At 39.6% G+C, this 14084-nt stretch overlaps 1 long non-coding RNA gene across 1 annotated transcript; it reads right to left on the minus strand.

The window, feature by feature from the left end:
- Window positions 1–7298: 7298 nt before the first annotated feature.
- LOC116541371 lies at window positions 7299–12089 on the minus strand. The gene is made up of 2 exons (XR_004264810.1): window positions 10013–12089; window positions 7299–9040 (listed from the first exon to the last, which is right to left on the minus strand). It is a non-coding gene; the product is annotated as an uncharacterized LOC116541371 (long non-coding RNA).
- Between the last annotated feature and the right edge of the window lie 1995 nt (window positions 12090–14084).

A 14084-nucleotide genomic window follows, 5' to 3' on the forward strand; every position in this document is an offset into this window, starting at 1 on the left:
AATTTATATATATATTTATAATTTATAAATATATATATTATTTATTTATTTTTGCAAAAGATACAGAATCCATGTATGCACTAGTCTCTTCATTCATTCAGTAAGCATCTATTGGGAACCTGCTATGGGGCTGGGCAGCCAGAATACAAAGATGACTCATGATTTGGTACTCAAAGCCCTCATAGTCTGAGCTGGGCCTGCAGAAAAATATATGATTATAATACATTGCGGTAGGAGAAACATATGATTCATAGAATTTTATGGGAGCACAGGAGAAGGAACAGCACCTAACTTAACCTTGGGGTGGCAGTACTTAGATAAATAATCTAGAAAAGTAACGCCTAAGTCAAATGAGGAAAAGGAGCTTCTAATACTGTTTGCTTGCTTGCTTGTTTTTTAGGAGGCATGCTTTTTTTAATTAAAAAAGGATATATGTTCATTATTTAAAATTTTTAAATATTTGTAAAAATGTATAAGAAAGTTGAAGGAAAAGTTGAAAAAGACTTTAAAACAGACTGACTTTTAAATGGACTGGGTATGTTTAGTGAAAAGCTAGGTGTTATTCAGCTACTCTTCTAGGTGACCTGATTCTGTAGGGTCTCTGTATCTTTCCTTGCCTTTGAGCCATTTGCAACTCAGAGTTTTAGATAACTAACACATATTTGTATCTATCCATAGATGCAAATAAATTTCATCTGGAGGAGATTCAATTTTCCTTGTACATTGGAAGAAATCAGCTTTGCATCTATTAAGCAAACTTATTTCACTTCCCTATGGTCTATATATGTGTGGTTCTTTGAATTTACCTTGGAATCAGTTGTAATGGCTTTGTGGTTCCCTTCATTAATTAATGAGTTAAAAAATGCTGGCACTTGTTCATTTTACATTTGCATGGGAGTCATGATCTTACCTTTTCAAAAATTATCCAATGCAAGAAAGTAAAAATTTGATATTTCACAAAATAATAGCTAGTATTATTATTTTGCCATTCGTAAAGTCACCTCTCCACATATCCATTCTCATATCGTAGCCATGTGTTCAATTTTGCATGAATGGGACCACAGTATCCATGACTTGTTTGTTTTTTAATTATCAGAACTTATTCTTGAAGGATATACGAGGGCGTACCAAACAAGGAAGTTAGCATGAGTAGGATAAAGAGGAGAGAAACAGCACAGAGCAGGAGAAACTACCAAGAGTTTGTTTCCATGAAGCATCAAGCACGAAGTGGGGAGTGACTGGAGATGAGGCTGTAGAATTGGTCAAGGGCTGGATAGTGGTGGTTATTGCATGCCAACAAAAAGCTTAGACTTTATCTAGGGGGCAAATCAGAGTCACGAAAATTTAGTAAGAAATGCGAAGGGGTCAGATATTGATATGGTCAGATTTTTGCCACACACAGACAACTTTAGCATGTGTGTGTATGTGTATATGTGCATATACACATACAATTACATGAATTATTTGATCTGGCAGCCAGGAGATTATTGCAGCAACAGATACTAGGGTCTTGTGTCCATCAGATACTGTCGGGAAATAATGGCATACTTAAATTGGGTAAATTGAAGAGAGTTTCATGAAGGGGCTATTAACAAAGGCAAAGTATGGAGTAACAACAAGAGATAGTGAGTGCAGTACCAGAGCCAGGCACAGGGGGGTTCTATTACCATCCAGGCCTGAAGGGGCAAGAGGAGGAAGTGTTACCCCAACAAAGACAGAGACAGAGGGCTGCCTATCAGGCGCTGCGACCTTTGGTCACATGTCATAGCAAGCCAGAGACACCCCTGCAGGAGAGAACCACATGAATAAATACCACAACCTCATTTCCCTCCTTTCCTCTGATCTACTCTCAGTGTTCTCTATTAGCAAAACCCTTCTGGAAGTGAGCTGTCATCTATACAGCTCAACCTCCAAGAGCATGGAACAGAATGGACCATGTGCCTGGAAGGGCTAGTGGAAGGTATCCAGCCAGGCCCTGAACTAGTGAGAAGTAGTATAGATGTAGAAAACAAGTTAGATTTGGGAAATATTTATTAGTTAAAATTATTAGGCCTTCGTGAGAGATTGGTCACCCTGGCAGCAAAAGGAGCTAAAAAATGAGGCCTAGTTTTCTAGCTTGGGCACCTGAGTACTTAAAATGTGAATTTCATGTTAGTGCATTATATGGATGACATAATGTGAACTGGACATGATGAGCAGAAGTCAGAGGAACTCTGAATGTCCAAGTAAAACATGTGCCTCAGAGGGTGAGAGGTAATTCCTGCAAAGATCCAGAAACACATCATGTCAGTGGTTTTTAGGATTCCAGTGGTCTCAGGCATATTGAGACTTTCATTCAGAGGTGAAAGACAATGAAAATTTGGTCATCATCTTCAGGTTTGGGGGACATTGCATACTATTCTTGAAAATTATGCTGCAACTTATTTAATGGGTGATTATGAAGACTGTCAGTTTTAGGTGGGGCCCAGAGTAAGAGAAAGGTCTGCAGGAGGTTGAGATGTTGTATAACCAGCCCTGCCAGTTGGGCCACAGGACCTAATGGATCTCATAGAGTCCCAGTATCTGTGCCAATAAAGCTCTATTGAGGAATCCTTGGGGAGTCTTAGTGAAGAACCCTAGGGTTCTAGTGCAAGGCAGTGCTAAATGCAGCAGAAACAATAAAACATTTGAAAAGTAGCAAGTAGCACCTGATCCCTGGTAGAGACTGAGTATCAGACCATGGAATTTTTTTTTTTTTTTTTTTTTTTTTTTCTTTTTGAGACAGGGTTTCACTCTGTTGCCCAGGCTGGAGTACAGTGGTGCAATCTCAGCTCACTGCAACATCTGCCTCCTGGGTTCAAGCAATTCTCCTGCCTCAGACTCCCAGGTAGCTGGGATTTCAGGCACACGCCACCATGCCCAGCTAATTTTTGTGTTTTTAGTAGAGATGGGGTTTCACCATGTTGGCCAGGCTCCTGACCTCAGGTGATCCACCCATCTTGGCCTCCCAAATTGCTGGGATTACAGCCATGAGCCACCACGCCCGGCCTGACCATGGAATTTCAAAAGATGGTATGACTAGAGCTGTCAGTCATAAAGTTAGGAGGACACAGCAGTAACCCACCACTTGAAGGAAGTGATATAATAGGGGTCAGATATAAGCAAATCACATAAGCAGGTGCCCAGATTCCCATGCCACCTATCCCTGTTGCATGGATGACTCTTTCTCAGCTTATAACCATGGTCTTTTATTTTTTATACTTTAAGTTCTGGGGTACATGTGCAGAACATGAAGGTTTGTTACAAAGGTATACACGTGCCATGGTGGTTTGCTGTATCTATCACCCTGTTCGTCTACATTAGGTATTTCTCCCAATGCTATCCCTTCCCAATCCTCCCACCCCCTGCAATCTCTCTTCTAGCTCCCTACCCACTGACAGGCCCCGATGTGTGATGCTCCCTGTGTCCATGTGTTCTCATTGTTCAACACCCACTTATGAGTGAGAGCGTGGCGTTTGGTTTTCTGTTCTTGTGTCAGTTTGCTGAGAATGATGGTTTCCAGCTTTATCCATGTCCCTGGCAAAGGACATGAACTCATCCTTTTTTATGGCTGCATAGTATTCCATGGTGTATATGTGCCATATTTTCTTTATCCAGTCTATCATTGATGGGCATTTGGGTTGGTTCCAAGTCTTTGCTATTGTGAGCAGTGCTGCAATAAACAATAAGGCAGTGTCCCTCATGAGCAGATGGCAGAGGAGGAAATAACCTGGTCCTGGGTCCACCTGAGATTAGTGATCATGGAGCCAGATTATGGATTTCATGGTGTGACTGGATAAAATCAGCTCTAACTACCTTTCTGGTTAACTCATATTGAAACTGAAGAAGTCATTTGAAATTTGATTTATGGCTTTGTCTAATATATCTTGAAAACTTTGGCAGTCACTAAAACCATTGTCACCAACTGGTTCAGTTTCATCTGTTCAAAGGTGATTTTTCCCCCCTGGCTAATAACACAACCTATGGGTGACTATTGAAAAGAGCCAAAAAAGGATTGCACACATTTAAATACCTGGAAAAGTGAGTTGCAGCACTGAATGTTGTATATCCATGCTATCATTGCTAATCTCTTATGAAATTCTTCCCAGTTGTGTTCTTTGATAAGAGCTGAGATGTGGAAAGTTAAAGTCCTTAAAGGAAAATTGTCAACACATCCGCTGCTCCATTCTGCCATATATCTGAATTCAGAACATCTCAAAGCAGGTTAAGATGTTTAATTTCTAATACAAGGCTATACTCTTCAGCAAATTAAGTATAAGAGAGAAAGATAACAAGCCATAAGGCATGAGTCATTAAAGGAGGCATCTCAGTAACAATATTTAGGATGGTATTACTGTTTGCAACTTGGAGGTTTCTTCACTCATGCCAATGCTCCATTTTTAATAAAGATAGGAAAAGAATATGACTCTTTTCTTTTTGAGCAGGCCGACTAAAGGGGGAGCTAGCAAACTGAATTTTACATAAACAAGCACAGGAGCTTTCTCAGGCAAATTGTATTTAGGAAAGACCGCACATGGAAGTTGAAGATCTGAAAATTGTTTATTTTTTAAGAGAGAATTTTATTGATGTACATTTCACATATCATAAAACTCAAGTCTACAATTCAATGATTTTCGTAACTTTACCAAGGGGTGCAACCATCACATTCAGCGAGTTGTAGAGCATTTTCATTGCTCCGGTAAAGACCTCTCATGCCCTTTACAATTGATCTCTGTTCCCAGCCCCAGACCCAGGCAACCTTTATCTATTTTGTCTCTATAAATTTTATAAATTTGCTTTTCTGAATCTTTCATGCTAATGAAGAAATTGATTTTTAAAATATATATACGCCTACTTACCTCTTGGAAAGTCTTTGCATATGTACTGTTCTATAGCATTCTCTTGCTCAAGGAATGGGACACCTGTCTCAGGCCTATGGTATTTTTAGAAGAATATCTATTCATATCTCTGTATCTCTATAGATATATTTATATAAAATATTCAACATACAGTCTTCTTATCTATGTGGTGAATCCAAGCTGCTTTGTCTAGTGTGTAGAGGGAACTGCAGCAACAGGAGGAGCTCAAGATTGGGCAGGTCCTGGGGTGTTGGGGCAGCTGCTGTTCTCTCTCCTCTCTAAGTCAGGCTATCCTTCGCTTTCTCCTCCCCTAGGATATACCCAGGACGTCTCCCTGTCCTCTTTCCAGACTTCACTTTGTTGAGTCATCAAACCCCTAAACCAGGATAAAGGCTCATACCGAAAGATACCAAATCACATTTTGTCCATCACGCAGGACTTCTTTCAAATCTTTGCTTACCACCACAGTGCACAGGGACCTCTCTGAATCTCTATGGACTGTACACATCAGCTCCCAGGAACTCTGGTCCTTTCCTTGTGTTTTCTATGTTAACATATGGGCCCACTGTCCATTCAGTTGCCTAATGCAGAAACCACAGTCAGCCAAGATCCTTCCCATTTCTTCCATACCCAGTTATCACCAATCCCTGCTAATATGGTATCTGCTGTCTTTTAGTTGATCTTCTCCTGACTCCTCAGTCACTGCCTTTTGTTGAAGTGGTCATCTGTCTTGCCTGCAGTGTAGCTGTAGCTTCTGTTCTGCTTTTACTTCCAAACTAAGCTGTAGGAATCTTTCCAAGGTGAAAAGCTCATCAAGTTTGTGTCATTGTGGAGATTCAACCATGGCTCTCCCTTGGCTTTGATGATAAAATGTACATTTCTTGCCTTCCCACACTGGGATTTTGTTGATTTGTCCCTGACCCCTCTCCCTTCTGCTATAAATATAACAATGTTTTTGCATTTCATGCTTGCATCTTCTCATTCCCTCGATTGTTCCTACTCTTCCTTCAGACTCAGCAAAGGCATCCCTTCTGCAAGGAAGCCTTATAAATACATCTACTTGGTTTTACATGGCTGTCTCTCCAACCCAACTTTCATTGTCTCCCCTGTGCCTCCTTCACCCCCACCAAGCTGATAGTATCTTAAGGGCAGTGTTCCTATTTTATACTTCTTCAGAGTCATTGCACATGAATAGACAGACATTCATTATTTGGAGCTTCTTAGTCTCTTAAAACAATCACACCTCTGCTTAACATCTGCCTTCGGTAGTTGCCTTGAGCCTCCTATGGGATTATGAGGATTGTGTGATGGGACTTAGGGAGACACAGTGAGGATTCAGCTGGAGAAAGGGGCTGTGCAGCACAGCTTATGTTTCTTATCTGTTAAAATGAAGTTCTTTCCTCCTAAGGAGAGTACCAGAGCAGTTGTTTCTATTATTAATTGGTCCATGTTTTGTAGAGCGTTCTATGTACTAAATTAAGGTACATTTGATGTTTTTCATCTATATGCAAACCCACTGAGGTGAGTGGTGCTATTCCTCCTTGACACATAAGGGAGCAGTCAGAGAGAAGTTAAATAACCTGCCCAGCCTATTATAATTATTACTCATTGATGCTGAGATTTGTCTTCAAGCCCCATACTCTCAACTTCTAAGTTATATATTTTTTGAATTCAGTTATGAAATGGATAAACTATTGTGAACTAAAAGGCAAGTAATTTTTCATCTTGACTCAGCATGCATATTGAAGTTAATAGAGTGTCTAAATGCAGCTATGGGTGGAAAACCAAGTTAACTACGAAATCTCTTGCCCGGCCCTACCTTCAGGTATGCCTCCCCAGTCTCAGCCTGGGTTGGGTTGAACACCTTTTTGTTCCTATCATTTTTTTGGTCTCCATTCCAAACACCTTGGTAGAGGATATACCTGTTCTTTCTCAAGTACTGCATGTCTAAGTCCTGTTAGCAAGATATAGGCTTCCATCGCCAGTTTTGGAGTCAGGCTTAGGTGTGTAGAAACAATCAATCCCTCTATACCAAGCAGTTTCTTTCCAAAGTATGCCTACCTTTATCTGGTTTTCACAGCTTTAAGTCCACAAATGCTTTTGAAAGGAAAAGTGGTTTGCATCCTTGACAAAGTAACTGTCATTAGAACCTAGTCTTGCAAATTTGTTTGACTTTTTAACTTTTAAATTCAGAACAAATAGTAATATGACTCAGGTCTTGAAGCTATAACTCAGTGTTCTTGCCCCAGGAAAGAATCAGTTGGTTCTAGCTTCAGGAAGAGAACTTGCAAACAAATTTATGTAATCTACATTATATATATGTACATACACACACAAACATGCATTATATATGAAAGTTTTGATAACTGCAAATTTCTGTACACATAATGGGTATGTTACTTTGTTAATTTTGTCATTTTGTATACAGCAGCTGTCATCCCATTTGCTATATTTTGCAGGGTTTTTTAAATTCCTTTCCTTTCTATCACTTTTAAAGAAGCAATTTTTTTCCTTCTGTTCTCTCACCAGTTTACCTTAAAGAGGAAAGCAAAGGTTTTCTCTATAACATTCAACACTTTCAGCACTTCTGTGACCAAATGTGTGGGGGTTTTCCTGATACCAACCAATTTTCCTACTCTCTGGACACCAGCTTGGCATCCTATAATTCAATCGTGACGCCAATTGTCATATTTGTGCAGATGTCACAGGTTAAGGGCTCAGTCCCACAAAACTGTCCCCACTCCAGATGCCAATTGCAAGCAGCAAATCCCCAGGTTACCCACATATCCATCAGCCTTGGCTACAAATGGAGGGTTCCCATGACTCCCTTCTTATCAAGTTTTTGATAATTGGCTATGATGGCTCACAGAACTCAGGGAAAGACGTCTACCAGTTTATTATTAAGGATATTATAAATGACAGAGATAAACAGCCAGATGAAGAGATATATAAAGGGAGGTCTGGAAGTGTCCTGAATACAGAATTTCTGTCCCCACGGAGTTGGAGTGCACCCCCTCCTTGCTCATAGGATGTTTTCACCAACCTGGATCCTCTCTGAATCCTGCCTTTTGGAGATTTTTTTGGTGGCTTTATCACATAAGAATGATCAATCTCTAGTTCCTCTGCCCTACCTGATGATGGGGGATGAGATTAAAGGTTCCAAGCTTCTAATCATGCCTTGATCTTCTTAGTGGCCAGCCCTCATTAAGGAACCCAGCAAGAGTCACCTCATTAGAACAAAATACGCTCCTAGCACTTTTATCAATTGGGAAATTGCAAAGGTTTCATGACTTCTGTTCAACCTGTGACCAGGGAAGAAGACCAAAATAAATGTTTCTTATTATAATTAATATTACAGTATTAAAATCTTTAACTTCACCTCTATGTCTTGGAATACATAATCACTAGAAACTCAATTACAGTCAGCCCACATACAGCAACATTTCTGTCAATGATGGGCCACATATACAATGAAGCTGAAAAATTCCCATTGTCTAGTGATTTGTGTTACAGTTGCCTATAGTAATCAGTAAAGTAACATGCTGTATAGTTTGTAGCCTAGGACAAATAGACTATACCATATAGTCTAGGAGTGTAGTAGCCTATGTATCTAGGTTAGTATAAATACACTCTGATGTTTGTACAAAGAAATTCCCTAACAACAGGTTTCTCAAAATTTTCCTGGTGGCTAAGTGATGAATGACAGTACCTATATAGCTTAATGTGTTTACATAAATGCATTTACACACTATATTCCATTTGATAAGTTGTTCTTCCTGTTAATATGTCTCAGATATTTTTGAATCAGCACATAGTATATTTACCTCATTTAAGAGCAATTCTGAGCTTTTTGATGGAAGGCGCTCATAAGAATACAGGGAGCTAGCAGTCATGTTTCAGTCCTGCAGTGAAGCTGATACCCAGCTATGCACTAGTGCTCTACTTGTGCAAAATGATGTCATAATGGATCCTCCCTTTTGAGTAGCCTGGGATCAGTGGTCAGTAGACCTTTGCTTATCACAGTCCTTGGGGATCAGAACGTGAGCAGATGTGAAAGCACAGAAACCCAAGTCATACTGACACAGTGGCAGTACGTGCTAATCCATTCTCAATCTTCTACTTTGAAGGAATGCTTGAGTTAATTTTCAGGTCTCCAGGAATCCCTGCGTAAACACAATTATATCTAAAGCTATGGATCATTGTTATGACAGTAAGCAACGGATGTAATAACCCACCATTATTTGTCAGTGTAGTTTTTTATAGGGACTGATATTTTTCAGTGGATCTATTTACTGCAGCCAATCTATCAGCCTACTCTTTTTGTGTGGGCCGCCTACCCTCCGCCCTACAAAGGATATCTCCTCTACTGCAAGTCAGTAATGTAGGTGATGAGACTTCACTTTTTTCCTCTAATAAATTCCTACCTGATTTTCCAAAAATCGTATCCAAGTAGACTTCAAAGTTTTATTCATAGTGTAAGACATGTTGATAAGGTATGGAACATGGCATATGATATATGCAAGAGTAGTTATTTCTCCTATTTAAAGTGAACAGACTTTTTTAGCCTATTTGTCTTGAATAGAATCAGGTAACTAAAGATTGGTTAACGGTTCTTGAAATTAATCTCTTTATTTCCTTTTCAAAAATTTAAAAAATTCTTAACGCAAACATAAGACATTTCCCTTAAATAACTGACTTAAACCAAGAGGAGCTGAATTTTTGAAAGGTCATCTTGATAGATTTATTTAAATAAGAGTTATAGATTCATTTTAATTAATGTTATTTACTATATAAAAAGTTTTGCCAGTATTGAATAGCAAAACAATCACAAGCCAAAGAAATATAAATAAAAATATAGTGTAAAACATTATTTTATTAAGACTTTGAAAAGAAAGTTTCTCATTGAGTAACATTAAAAATAAAGGCCTAGAAGTTATAAATTTATTACACACATGTATTAGTTTCTTGATCTCTTTTATAGGTCCATATGTGCATAGAAAGTAATATTTTTGAAGTTAAAAGTAAATAGTAAAATTTATGTCTTTCATCTAAAACTTATGCTTACTTTTCTACTGTGCAAATACTGAATCCTGAATACTGAATTTGTGATAAGCACACATGAATACCATTTTTACCTGAAATGAGATAATATTCCAGTTCTTGATGGTTGTTCAAACAAGAGAAAGCTTGCTCTCCTATGTGAAAAGTGGGAAACTGCAGCCGAATGCAGATTGTTTTAGGAGTGGTGGAATACTCTTTCACAGAAATCCAAACTTTTCTAGGCCAGGTCAGTGATTCTCATGTGATTTACTTCAATTCACAAAGCTCTTCGTCTTCTTATCAAAGTCAGGTTCCCAGAATGAGCCACATGTTGTACCCAGGCCATAGTTTGGACCCTTCACTTGGCCATAAGCTTGTGTGAAAAAAAGAGGAAAATACTGTTAAATTGTGTTCTGCAGTTTTTCTGGCTGTTTTTTAATAATACTTGAGAACTGCTATGTAGTAAAGAATTTAACCTTGTCTTTTTTTCCTTTGATTCTAGGAGGTGGCCTGCAAGCCCTTGGAATGTCCTGCCTGGTAGGAGTGGCTTTGTTTGCCTTGGGGCCTTGGGTGAGCCAGACAGTAACATCGTGATTTATGGTGGGGGCTTTGAGCCCTACCAACAATGTGATTTAGGGTGAGAGCTTTACCTCACAGTGTGTTAGTTGACCTCCTGGGGGGCTGGAAACTGACATCAGCCAATGGGAGGCCAAGCATGCCGACGTGATGAGTCCCAATAAAGACTTTAGACACCAAGAATTGGATGGACATCTCTGGTTGCTGGTATTCTGTGTGTATTATTATGCACCTATACCAGGAAAGCAATGCTATCCTTACTCCATGGGGATAAGAAGCTTCTGCATGAGAAGCTTCACATTTTGTAACTTTCCTGGATTCTGTCCTATGTGTCTCTTCCCATGGCTGATTTTTATTTGCCTGTGAGTATAATAGATTTAAGTGAGTTACGTTAGTCTTTCTAGTGAATGACTGAAACTGAGGGTGCTCTGCTGATCTTCAAACTTGCAACTGGTATCAGAAGTGAGGGGGCCTTATGATCTATTCTCCCAACTTCACAGTTGCATAACTTTTGCAGTTGGCCTCTGGACCAGGATTCACTAGATCAACCCTGACTCACTGAAGTACGTGATTTGGATAGAGAAAGGATAAGAAGGCAGGGATTGATAAACCTTTAATTCTGGGTGGCTATCTGGTCATCCAGGTTATGGAACTATAGCTGTACTGTGATCGGTTACTAGTGGCAAAAGTAATCAATGAAATTTAGAAGTAGTAGACTGAGCTCCCAAGGAGTTGGCTTATTTCATATGCAAGAAAATGCAAAATAATAAGAAATAAGAGACAAATTATGTTGGGACAACAGACGTCATGTCTACAACCTCTGGTCACTAGGAAGTTTGTCCAGGTAGAGAGAGGGTAAAACTAAGAAACTACTGAAACCAAGGGATAATGTGAAAGAGTTTCATTTTGTGAATCATTACTATCAATTTTTTGTAAAGCCTTTACTGAAATGATTGTGAAACTGACTAACATAGCAGCAGCATCCTTGGCTTTGAAAACTGCAGATTAGAAGAACATGTTTGAGTTGCTGTAAAATCCATAGCTCTCTTTTGAACACTGTAGATAGCTGTGTATCATCCAGACACATAGCAGGTATAGGTACCCTGGTAGACTGAATAAAAGCTACTGCAAAATGTGTTTACATTGAGAAGGGGGATTGTTTTCATCCAAAACAATGCCAAATGGAATTTTCCAAATAAAGGAGTGATATACGTCATATGCAAGCCATGTTGGATTAGCATTATAATGATCAGGTTATTTATCCACTAAATATAGCCCTTACCCAGGTCATAGTAAATACCAAGATTGAAGGGGAACACTTTTGCATGGGACCCCATATAATCTTACTGCTATAAAATCAAACAACAGTAAGAGAAACTTCATCAAATTTGTAACCTTAGTTTACCTTTATGGGCTTTACAAATGCTGAGAAAATTAGGGTGATTCACAAGAAACTGAGAAAAGACAAATGAAAGAGTCAAGGGAAATGTCCCAGGAGAGTGGAGATATTTAAATGATGAAATGGGATGAATAAAGCTGACATTGATGAGGCTTTGTTCATTTCTTTTCACTCTTTTTTCTCTTGTCTTGCCTTCTCTTCTTATTTCATTGAGTTGATCTTCAGTCTCTGATATCCTTTCTTCTGCTTGATGGATTCGGCTACTAAAACTTGTGTTTGCTTCATGTAGTTCTCGTGCTGTGTTTTTCAACTCCATCAAGTCGTTTATGTTCTTCTCTAAGCTGGTTATTCTAGTCAGCATTTCGTCTAATCTTTTTTCAAGGTTTTTGGTTTCTTTGCATTGAGTTAGAACATGTTCCTTTAGCTCAGAAAAGTTTGTTATTATCCAGCTTCTGAAGCCTGTTTCTATCAATTTGTCGCACTCTTTCTCGGTCATGTCGTGTTCCCATGTTGTTGAGGAGTTGTGATTCCTTGAAGAAGAGGTGTTCTGGTTTTTGATGGTTTCATCTTTTTTTGTGCTGTTTTTTTTCCCATCTTCGTGGATTTACCTGGCTGTGGTCTCAGGGAGCTGCTTGATAAGATCGCTTGTCTGCCTATGGAGGCGCTACTGGGTTTCTAGGGACTCCTTCAGGTTAGTAGGCAAGCTTCCTGTGTCTTTTTTGTTTACACTGGGGGTTTAGGCCTGCCTCTTCCGCTGACCTGGAGGCGCTGCTGGATGGTCAAGAACGCAGTCCCATTGCTACCCAGGCTTCCTGTGTTTTTTGTTAAAACATGTAGCCTAGTCCCACTCCTCTAATAGTGAGTTGTGTCCTTCTTCCAGTGGGCTGGGTCATTTGGGGTTCAGCTCAGACTGTGGCACTGCCTGCACAACCCTGTAGAGTCAGAGCTTCAGCCCTCTGGGGTTTGTGGGGGAAGGTAGGGACCTGCCCAGCCACATCCAACCATCTCCCCCTTTCAGCTTCCTCTCTCTCTGGTCATAGGGTAGGGGCTCACCCAGCTGCTCCGTCTGTCCACTTACAGCTCCCACTCTCTCTGGGCAGGGGGAGTGGACCCCGATAGCTCGGTCCGCAGGCTCTCCCGGCTGGCTTTTTGGCTTGTGCATCTGTTTAGGTCTGTGTGCCAATCCGGGACACGGTCCTGGATTATTGTTCAACTCCGCACTTGTAATTCCTGGCGCTTGACTGGCAAAGATCCCTTGTTCTGTGTATTGCTGAGGCTTTGAGGGAAGTGCTGTATCTGGATCAGAGTGCCAGAGGGGGAGCCTCCAACTCACCAGTCAGATGCACTTTCTGGGTGAAGCAGCACTCCTTCCACCTTGGTCTGCCCTGTCTGGGCTTTGCTCACCCTCAGACCAGACCCATTGAAATGCATCTGGTACCTCAGCTGGAGCTAGGAGATCTCTGGATTTCTGTGTCTCTCTCACTGGGTGTTGTGTGCCAGAGTTGTGTCTATTCAGCCATCTTGGAGAGTCAACTGCTATAATGAACTTTCAGTCAGATATTTAATCATGACTAGTTTAAGTTTTGGTCATCCAGTTATTGTTTTGATTTTTCTCTAAAAGCACCTGCAATGAGCTACACTCCAAAATTACTTTTCATAGAAAAGACTCTAGGAGTACTCTTAAACATAGGTTTTTAATAGCATTAAGATTAATGGACTAGATAAAAATTTTCCAAAACTCTAGTAAAGAAACTGATGAGTTCATGAAATTACTAATCAAGATAAAGCAAAACAAAAATTAATTATGTGAGACTGAATAACTGATAAAGATAATACTTTTGTGGTCTTTATTTAAAGCATTTTTGATCCTTTATTTAAATGTTTTATTTTTCAGATTTAAAAAAACTTTCTCTCTCAAGCTATCTATAGCTTATAGCAACTTGGTAAAGTATACTTTTGTGAACAAAGATAGATGCATTTGCTTTTTCTCTCCACTTGATTCCTCCAAAATTTGGAAACTATTTGTAAGTATTCCTATGGCAATGTGGTTATTTGCATACATCCAGTGAAAATCTGCTCTCTCTTTACAGCAGGATACAATTGGAAACATTTATTGACAAAGCTTTGACAGAAATGTCATTTTGAGAATGTGCATAGAATGCCTGGCTTCCCAGGCATTCTGGTTTCCAGCC

This window comes from Sapajus apella, unplaced genomic scaffold, assembly GCF_009761245.1.
Source record: "Sapajus apella isolate SASKATOON/1434 unplaced genomic scaffold, GSC_monkey_1.0 scaffold151, whole genome shotgun sequence".
Taxonomy (NCBI): Eukaryota; Metazoa; Chordata; class Mammalia; order Primates; family Cebidae; genus Sapajus; species Sapajus apella.